Source organism: Prionailurus bengalensis, chromosome X (genome assembly GCF_016509475.1).
Source record: "Prionailurus bengalensis isolate Pbe53 chromosome X, Fcat_Pben_1.1_paternal_pri, whole genome shotgun sequence".
NCBI classification, from domain to species: Eukaryota; Metazoa; Chordata; class Mammalia; order Carnivora; family Felidae; genus Prionailurus; species Prionailurus bengalensis.
The window spans coordinates 43705272-43714643 of record NC_057361.1 but is presented as its reverse complement, the minus strand read 5'-3'; positions in this window follow the sequence as shown (position 1 = coordinate 43714643).

Genomic DNA, 9372 nt, shown 5'->3' with positions numbered 1-9372 from the left:
AGACTGGAATCTGTGAGTCTGGTTTGCTCCTTTTACCTGTTCCCCAGAGCTGTCATTTCCTGTCATCTTCCCCAGCCAGGTTGCAGGTAAAACATAGTCACTGAGCAGTCACATGTCCTGAGGCAAATCCACAGGGGCACAGCTCCTTTGGGCTTGGAGCCAGGGCCTGAAACAGACTGAAGCTGGCTCAGAATAGACTGGAGAACAGGAAGTCAAAAGCCCAGGAGAGAAATCATTCTGGAAGAAAAGACATCTGTGGAAAGCAATCTGCTCCAATAGATATTAAATGGGAGAAAAAGAATATAAAGCACCATGGATTAGCGTCACTCCAATTCTATGTGCATGTGTGTGTGTGAAAACTGGCATATATAGAAAAATAATAAAAATATGTTCACCAGGGCGCCTGGGTGGCTCAGTCAGTTAAGCTTCTGACTTTGGCTCAGGTCATGATCTCAAGGTTCGTGGGTTCGAGCCCTGCGTCAGACTCTGTGCTGACGGCTCAGATTCTGCTTCAGATTCTGTGTCTCCATCTCTCTCTGCCCCTCCTCCCTCTCAAAAATAAAGATTGAGAAAAAATTTTAAAAAATATGTTCACCAAAGCCTTAACAGTGGTATCTGTGAGTAAAGGAATTGTACAGAATTTTACTTTCTCCACTATTGACTTCCTGCATTTTCCTATTTTTTATCTACAATGATCCTATATTTTCTAATCCTAGAAAATGAAACACCATAATTTAAAAAGCAGATTGTTGCTTTTCACATGTCCAAATGTCATCTGCTGAACAGTCGGAGCTGAGGGAGGTGAGTTCTGATCTCTGAATTCTAATGGCTTCACCTAAGGAAAGTGTGTCACTCTGCTTGGGCTGCCATTGCAAAATACCATATGATGGGTGGATTAAAAAACAGAAATTTATTTTCTCACAGTTCTTGAAGTTGTAAGTATGAGATCAGGGTGCCAGCATGCTCAGTTTTTTAAAGTTTATTTTTATTTATTGTGAGAGAAAGATAGCGGCATTGAGGCAGAGAGAGAGGGAGAGAGAGGGAATCCAAGCAGGCTCAAAATTGTCAGCACAGAGCCCGACACAGGGCTCTGTCTAACTCATAAACTGTGAGTTCATGACCTGAGCCCAAATCAAGAGATGGACAATTAACCAACTGAGCCACCCAGGTGCCCCCCAACATGCTCAATTTATTTTATTTTTTATTTTTAGTATTTGCATTTTTTATTTTTTAATGCTTTTAATTTTTTGGAGAGAGAGAGAGACAGAACTCAAGCAGGGGAGGGGCAGAAAAAGTGAGAGACACACAATCTGAAGCAGGCTCCAGGCTCTGAGCTGTCAGCACAGAGCCCTACGCGGGACTTGAACTCACGAGCTGCGAGATCATGACCTGAGCCAAAGTTGGACGTTCAACAGACTGAGGCACCCTCCAACATGCTCAATTTTTGATGAGAGCTCCGTTTCTGGCTCGGAGACAGTTGCCTTCTCATTGTGTCCTCACATGGATAGCCCTTCCTCAGTGAATGCACACAAAGGAAGACAGAGAGAGAGAGAGAGAGAGAGAGTGTTCTGGTGTCTCTTCTCCTTCGTTTTTTTTTTTCTTTTAGCTTAGAACAACAGAAATTTATTTTTTCACAATTCTGGAGGCTAGAAGTACACCCAGAAAGCTCCCTCCAAAACCCCTAGGGGAGAATCTTTCCTTGCTTTCTTTACCTTCCAGGGGCCCCAGGCATTCTTTGGCTTGTGACGGTATGATTCCAGTATCTGCTTCTGTCTTCACATGACAGTCTTCTCTCCATATCTCTTATAGGCAACTGGTGTCTCTTCTTAAAGGGACACTAATCTTGCTGGGCCCGAGCCCCACCCTTATAACATCATTCAACCTTAGTTACTTCCTTATGCCAGCTTCAGCTACACTAAAGGTTAGAGCTTCAACATCATGAATTTTAGGAGGACACAAACATTCAGTCTCTAGCAGAAGTAAAGGGAAGGGATCTACATACCTACTATATACCAAGAAGTTTCATGCATGATCTCATGGAATTCTCAGAATAATGTTGGAAAATAGGTGTTATTTTTGCTACTGTATACAGAGTAATAGCAATAGTAAAATTTATTAAGCACTTACCATGTGGCAGGCACAGGGCTGTTGGGGAATCCCTTTTAAGTAGTGGAAAAAAGTTTATTGAAATTGTTGCCTGAAGTTATATGGAAAGTAGAGCACGTTAGGTAATGAACTTGCTTATTTGCTTAACAAGACTTCCAAGCAAAGTGTTGAAGGTGTGGCCTGGTTTCTTCTTGCTGTTCATAGTAAAATGTGAAATGAGAGAGATAAATTGAGGGAGAACTGTTAAACCAAAAAGGAACCAGGACTTGATGATTTTCAGTCTCTCCACATGGCAGAAGATGCTAAAATTAAGAAATGGCTTCACAAATGGCAGGATTTCCTTCTTTTTGACACCCAAATAATGTTCCATTTTGTGTCTGTACCATATTTTCTTTATCTGTTCATCTGTCAGTTGGCAGTTGTGGTGTTTCCACTTATATGGGGCATCTAAAAATAACCAAATTCTCAGAAGCAGAGAATACAATAGTGGCTTTCACAAGTGAGGGAGTATGGGAAATGGGGAGTTGTTACTCAATGGATAAAAGTTTTAGTTATTCTGGATCAATAAATTCTTAGATATCTGCTCTACAAGAAAGAAAGAAAGAAAGAAAGAAAGGGCTTCAGAACACTGGTCGGAAAGGATGACACAAAGAAAAAGCTGAGAGAGTGACTGTACAAACTTCTGTTAGTCTTCAGAAAGATCAAAGGATCAGAGTAGTGTTCAGTCACACAAAAGGCCCTTTCAAGAGATTTAAGGGTGTGCCTCATGGAACGTCTTGAACAATAGGGTCTTTCCTTTAGAAAGTTTACGAGCTGTGTACCTGGCGATCTCAGGAGTCTAAGATAGAGAAGGGCTTATCTTGAACAGATCTGTGGGTATGTCTTTTTTTCTAATGGACTCAACCCCAGTTAAATCCACTGAAGACTCACCCAATCAGTTGAAGGCCCAAATAAAAAAAAAAGACTGACTTCCCCCAAGCAAGAGAGAATCCTGCCAGCAGACAGCCCTAGACTTACATTGGCTCTTACGTGAGTGTGCAGGCTTCTGGCCCACCCTGCAGATTTTGAACTGGCCACCTCCATAATTTCATGAGCCAATTCCTTAAAATATGTCCCTCTCTCTCTCTTTCCTCTATCTCTCCTTCCCTCCCTCTCTCCCTCTCTCCCTCTCTCTCTCTGTCTCTCTCTCTCTCTGTTCTGTGTCTCTGAAGAACCCTAACACAGCGAGGAAACAAGAGTGCCCTCCAGCTGTTGGTAAGCTAGGAACTAAGGCATTCAGTCCAGCAGCCCACAAGAAATTGAATTCTACCAACAATCATGTGAGCTTGGATATGGATTCTTCCCCAGTCGGGTCTCAGATGAGATCCCAGATGTGGCCAACATCTTGATCACAGCCTTTACATAGAACCCAGATAATCTGTGTCGAGACTCCTGACCTACAGAAACTGTGATATAATAAATGTGTGTTATTTTAAGCTGCTAGGTTTATGGCACTGGTGTTACACAGGAATATATAATTAATACAATAAGGTATGGAAACTTAGGGAATTTTGTCTATATAGTGGACCCTTACTTTTTCTTTCAAGGGATCTCCTAGCTTCCAGAAGTCAACCCTGTGCAATGCTTTCTTAGCAGAAATATCCTATGGAAAAATGGAAGGATTGTGGTATAGAAAGAGGCTCAGAAATCATACAGATCTGGACTTGGATTTATTGATGTAACCTAGGGCAAGTCACTTCACTTTCACTTTCTCACCAGCATGAGCTTCCCTTTCCTCACCTGACATAAAATATTTTATTTTTTGGGTTTATTTTTATTTATTTTGAGAGACAGAGAACATGAGCAGGGGAGAGGCAGAGAGAGAGGCAGAGAGGGAGAATCCCAAGCAGGCTCTGCGCTGTCAGTGCAGAGCCTGATGTAGGGCTCGAACTCACTAACTGTGAGATCATGACCTGAACCATAATCAAGAGTTTGACACTTATCTGATTGAGCCACCCATATGCCCCAACATAAAGTTTTTTTTAATTAATTTTTTAAATGTTTATTCATTTTTTTGAGAGAAAGAGACAGAGCACAAGTGGGGGAGGGGCAGAGAGAGAGGGAGACAGAATCCAGAGAAGGCTCCAGGACCCTAGTTGTCAGCACAGAGCCCAATATGGGGCTCAAACTCACGAACCATGAGATCATGACCTGAGCCGAAGTTGGATGTTTAATCCACTGAGCCATGCAGGTGCCCCCCTACATAAAGTATTTTAATAAAAGTGTCTGTTTCTCAAGGTTGTCATGGGGATTGAATGAAATAATAGATGTGAAATAAGGAGTCTAGTGCATGAAACAGACCAAGCACTCAATATGCGGAACTTTTTTTTGGAAGATAATTTTCAGAGGGTTCCCAAGCCCAAAAAATCCCAAGGATAAACACCACTGCCTATACCTGCCCCAGATCCAGGACCACTTGTTCATCTGGGTAACCACTGGTGGTGGCATGACAACTGGTGACCATGGTCACCATTCCCCCTAAATAGAGAAAAACTGTCAGGCCCAATGAATATTTGATGAAAGGGTACCTAAAAAACAAAACAGAAATACCTCTACTAGACTCTAAGCCCTGTGAAGATAAAGACCATATCTGTGTTGTTTGCTACTCTATCCCCAGCACTGAGCACAGTGCCTGACACAGAATACATGTTCAATAAGTAATTACTAAATAAATAAATGAATGAACAAACAAATGATTGAATGACTACTTCATATATGGGATATGAAGGGAAATAGGTTGGGTGTTTATTTCCAATATGGGGCTCCTCCACCTGAATGGCTCCTCAGAGATCCCTGATAAAAGCACTGGGGCCACTCAGGGGCTCCCTTTAGGCTGAATTATTTCTACTACTGTCCTAGGGAACTGCTAATTTCCCCCCAAAAGGAAGCAAATACCTGTAAGCAGATGGACTCTGGTTATTTAATTAAAGTAGAAGTGGAATGCCATTTTTAAAGCATCTACTGGGTTCCAGATGCTAAGCTTTTTATACACATTATGTCATTTAAAGCCTTACTACAACTTCCTGGGTCAGGTATTAATATTATCTGCATTTGGCAAAAGAGATTACTCATGTACAGAGAGGTTAGGTGCCTTTCCTGGGATCACACAGCTAGTAAGTGACAGACCTAGGATATGAACTTAGACCTATCAGACTCCAAAGCCCATGCTCTTTCTCCTACACCAGTACTGGCACCTGGCAGTAGCCACAGACTTTTAGAAAGTCTAAGGGGCAGAGACCCTATCTTATTTGCCTTTGTGCCTTGAGTTGTATCACAGTGGCTATCAAGTAGTAGACATTCGACAAATTCTTTTTTTTTTTTGATGTTTATTCATTTTTGAGACAGAGAGAGACAGAGCATGAATGGGGGAGGGTCAGAGAGAGAGAGAGGGAGACACAGAATCGGAAACAGACTCCAGGCTCTGAGCTGTCAGCACAGAGCCCGACACAGGGCTTGAACTCACGAACCACGAGATCATGACCTGAACCGAAGTCGGACGCTTAACCGACTGAGCCACCCAGGCGCCCCGACAAATTCTTAATGAATGAATGAATATCATTAGATTCGATACATTCTTTCTGTTTTTTTTTTACCGTTTATTTATTTTTGAGAGGCAGAGAGAGACAGAGCATGAGCAGGGGAGGGGCAGAGAGAGGGAGATACAGAATCTGAAGCAGACTCCAGGCTCTGAGCTGTCAGCACAGAGCCCTATGCGGGGCTCCAACTCACAAACCGTGAGATCATGACCTGAGCCGAAGTCAGACGCTTAACTGACTGAGCTACCCCGGCGCCCCTAGGTTTGATAAATTCTTAATGAATGAATGAATCTATCATTCATTAAGAATTTATCAAGGGGTGCCTGGGTAGCTCATTCAGTTTAAGTGCCCCACTCTTGGTTTCACCTCAGGTGATGATCTCACGGTTTCGTGAGTTCAAGCCCTGCATCGGGGTCTGCACTGGCAGTGCGGAGCCTGCTTGGGATTTTCTCTCTCTCCCTCGGTCTCTGCCCCTCCCCCATTCGTGCTGTCTCTATCTCTCTCAAAATAAACAAACTTAAAAAAATAATTTATGGGGCACCTGGGTGGCTCAGTCAGTTGGGCGTCCAACTTTGGTTCAGGTCATGATCTCATAGTTTGTGGGTTCGAGCCCTGCATCAGGCTCTGTGCTGATAGCTCAGAGCCTGGAACCTGCTTCGGATTCTGTGTCTCCCTCTCAATCTTCCCCCCCCCCCCTACTCATTCTCTCTCTCTGTCTCTCTCTTTCAAAAAATGAATAAACATTTTAAAAATTTCAAAAAAAACCCAGCACAAATCTAAAAAAAGAAGAATTTATCTGGCACAGGAACAGACACTCAGATCAATGGAACAGAATAGAGAACCCAGAAATGGACCCACAAATGTATGGCCAACTAATCTTTGACAAAGCAGGAAAGAATATCCAATGGAATAAAGACAGTCTCTTCAGCAAGAGGTGCTGGGAAAACTGGACAGTGACATGCAGAAGAATGAACCTGGACCACTTTCTTACACCATACCCAAAAATAAACTCAAAGTGGATGAAAGACCTTAATGTAAGACAGGAAGCCATCAAAATCCTAGAGGAGAAAGCAGGCAAAAACCTCTTTGATCTTGGCCGCAGCAACTTCTTACTCAACACATCTCCGGAGGCAAGGGAAACAAAAGCAAAAATGAACTACTGGGACCTCATCAAAAGGAAAAGCTTCTGCACAGCGAAGGAAACAATCAGCAAAACTAAAAGGCAACCGACAGAATAGGAGAAGATATTTGCAAATGACATATCAGATAAAGGGTTAGTATCCAAAATCTATAGAGAACTTATCAAACTCAACATCCAGAAAACAAAGAATCCAGTGAAGAAATGTACAAAAGACATGAATAGACACTTCTCCAAAGAAGACATCCAGATGGCCAACCAACACATGAAAAAATGCTCAACATCACTCATCATCAGGGAAATACAAATCGAAACCACAATGAGATACCACCTTACACCTGTCAGAATGGCTAACATTAACAATCCAGGCAATAACAGATGTTGGTGAGGATGCAGAGAAAGAGGATCTCTTTTGCATTGTTTGTGGCAATGCAAGCTGGTGCAGCCACTCTGGAAAACAGTATGGAGGCTCCTCAAAAAACTAAAAATAGAACTACCCTACGACCCAGCAGTGGCACTACTAGGCATTTATCCATGGGATACAGGTGTGTTGTTTCGAAGGGACACATGCACCCCCATGTTAATAGCAGCACTATCAACAATAGCCAAAGTATGGAAAGAGCCCAAATGTCCATCAATGGATGAATGGATAAAGAAAATGTGTATATACATACATACATACATACATACATACATACACAATGGAGTATTACTCAGCAATCAAAAAGAATGAAATCTTGCCATTTGCAACTACCTGGATGGAACTGGAGGGTATTATGGTAAGTGAAATTAGTCAGAGAAAGACAAAAATCATATGACTTCACTCATATGAGGACTTTAAGAGACAAAACAGATGAACATAAGGGAAGGGAAACAAAAATAATATAAAAACAGGGAGGGGGACAAAACATAAGAGACTCATAAATATGGAGAACAAACAGAGGGTTATGGGAGGGGTTGTGGGAGGGGGGATGGGCTAAATGGGTAATGGGAATTAAGGAATCTACTCCTGAAATCATTGTTGCACTATATGCTAATTTTGGATGTAAATTTTTAAAAATAAAAAAATAAAAAGAATTTATCGAATTTTCCCACTCATTCCCTCATTCATTCATTCAACAAATATTTATCGAGTGCCTGTAGTGTACCAGGTGTGTCTGGGTAGAAGCTGGGGATACAGTGGGGAACAAACTCCCTATGGCACTTACATTCTAACTGGGGGACTATAAACAAATAAGAAAACATCAGATGATGATGAGTACACAAGAGGGGAAAAAAAGAGCATGAAGCAATTAAGAATGACTGGGAGGTCAGAGAAGGCCTCTATAACAGACATTTAAACTGAATAACGAGAAAGAGCAAGTTACGTAAAAGTCTGAGGGACACACATCTGAGAGAGATGAAACAGCTAGTGCCAAGATCCTGAGTCAGGAATAAACCATGTTGTGAATCAAAAAAAGATGATAGTGTGCTAAGAGCAAGTAACAGAAGGGGTAAGTACTGAGAAATGAGGTGTATTAGTTTCCTAGTGTTGCCATAGCAAAGTGGTAGCACAAACCAGGGGGCATAAACAACAGGAGTGCACTGTCTCAGTTCTGGAGGCCAGAAGTTCGAAATCAAGGTGTCAAGATCAAGGTGTCAGCAGGGCTGGCTCCTTCTCAGGCCACGAGGGAGAATCTGTTCATGCCTCCCTCCTAGCTACTGGTGCTTTTCTGGCAATCTATGACATGCCTTCAAGAAGCATCATCCTGACCTCTGCCTTCACCTTCACATGGTATTCTCCCTGTATGTGTGCTTGTTTCCATTTTTTTTTCTTATTTTTTTTACTTAAAGGATTTTTTTAAGTTTATTTATTTATTTTGAGAAAAAGAGAGCAGGACAGGGGCAGAGAGAGAGGGAGAAAGAGCATCCCAAGCAGGCTCTGAGCTGTCAGCACAGGGCCTGATGCAGGGTTCGAACCCACCAACCACGAGATCATGACCTGAGGTGAAGTCAGATGCTTAACTACCTAAGCCACCCAGGTGCCCCCAAAGTTTTCCTTTGTATAAGGACACTGGTCATATTGGAGTAGGGCCCACCCTACTCCAGTATGACTTCATAGTAATTTAACTAATTACATCTGCAACAACCCTATTCCCAAATCAGATTACATTCTGAGGTTCTGGGGTTAGGACTTCAACATACAAATTTTAGGTAGAAACAATTCAACGCATAACATGAGGTTAGAGAGGCAGGCCAGATGAAGAGTACAGAAGGCCTGAGAGGCCAGGGTAAGGGGGTTGGATTTGTCCTCAATGTAACGGGAAGTCACCAAAGGCTTTCAAACCAGGCAAGTGGCATGATAAAATTTATGTTTTAAAAGGATCGTTCTTGCTGCTATGTTAGATTATGAGAGAATACAGCCTCCTGTGCCTGCATGAGTCATATGGCCGTCCTGCTAGGGATGGGAATTCTCATAACAACCACTTACTGGACTTGAGGCTTTAGTTTTCATTATTTATCATTAGTTCACAGGAAAAACAAATTTAGCTTCCAATTGAGGAGATGAACACA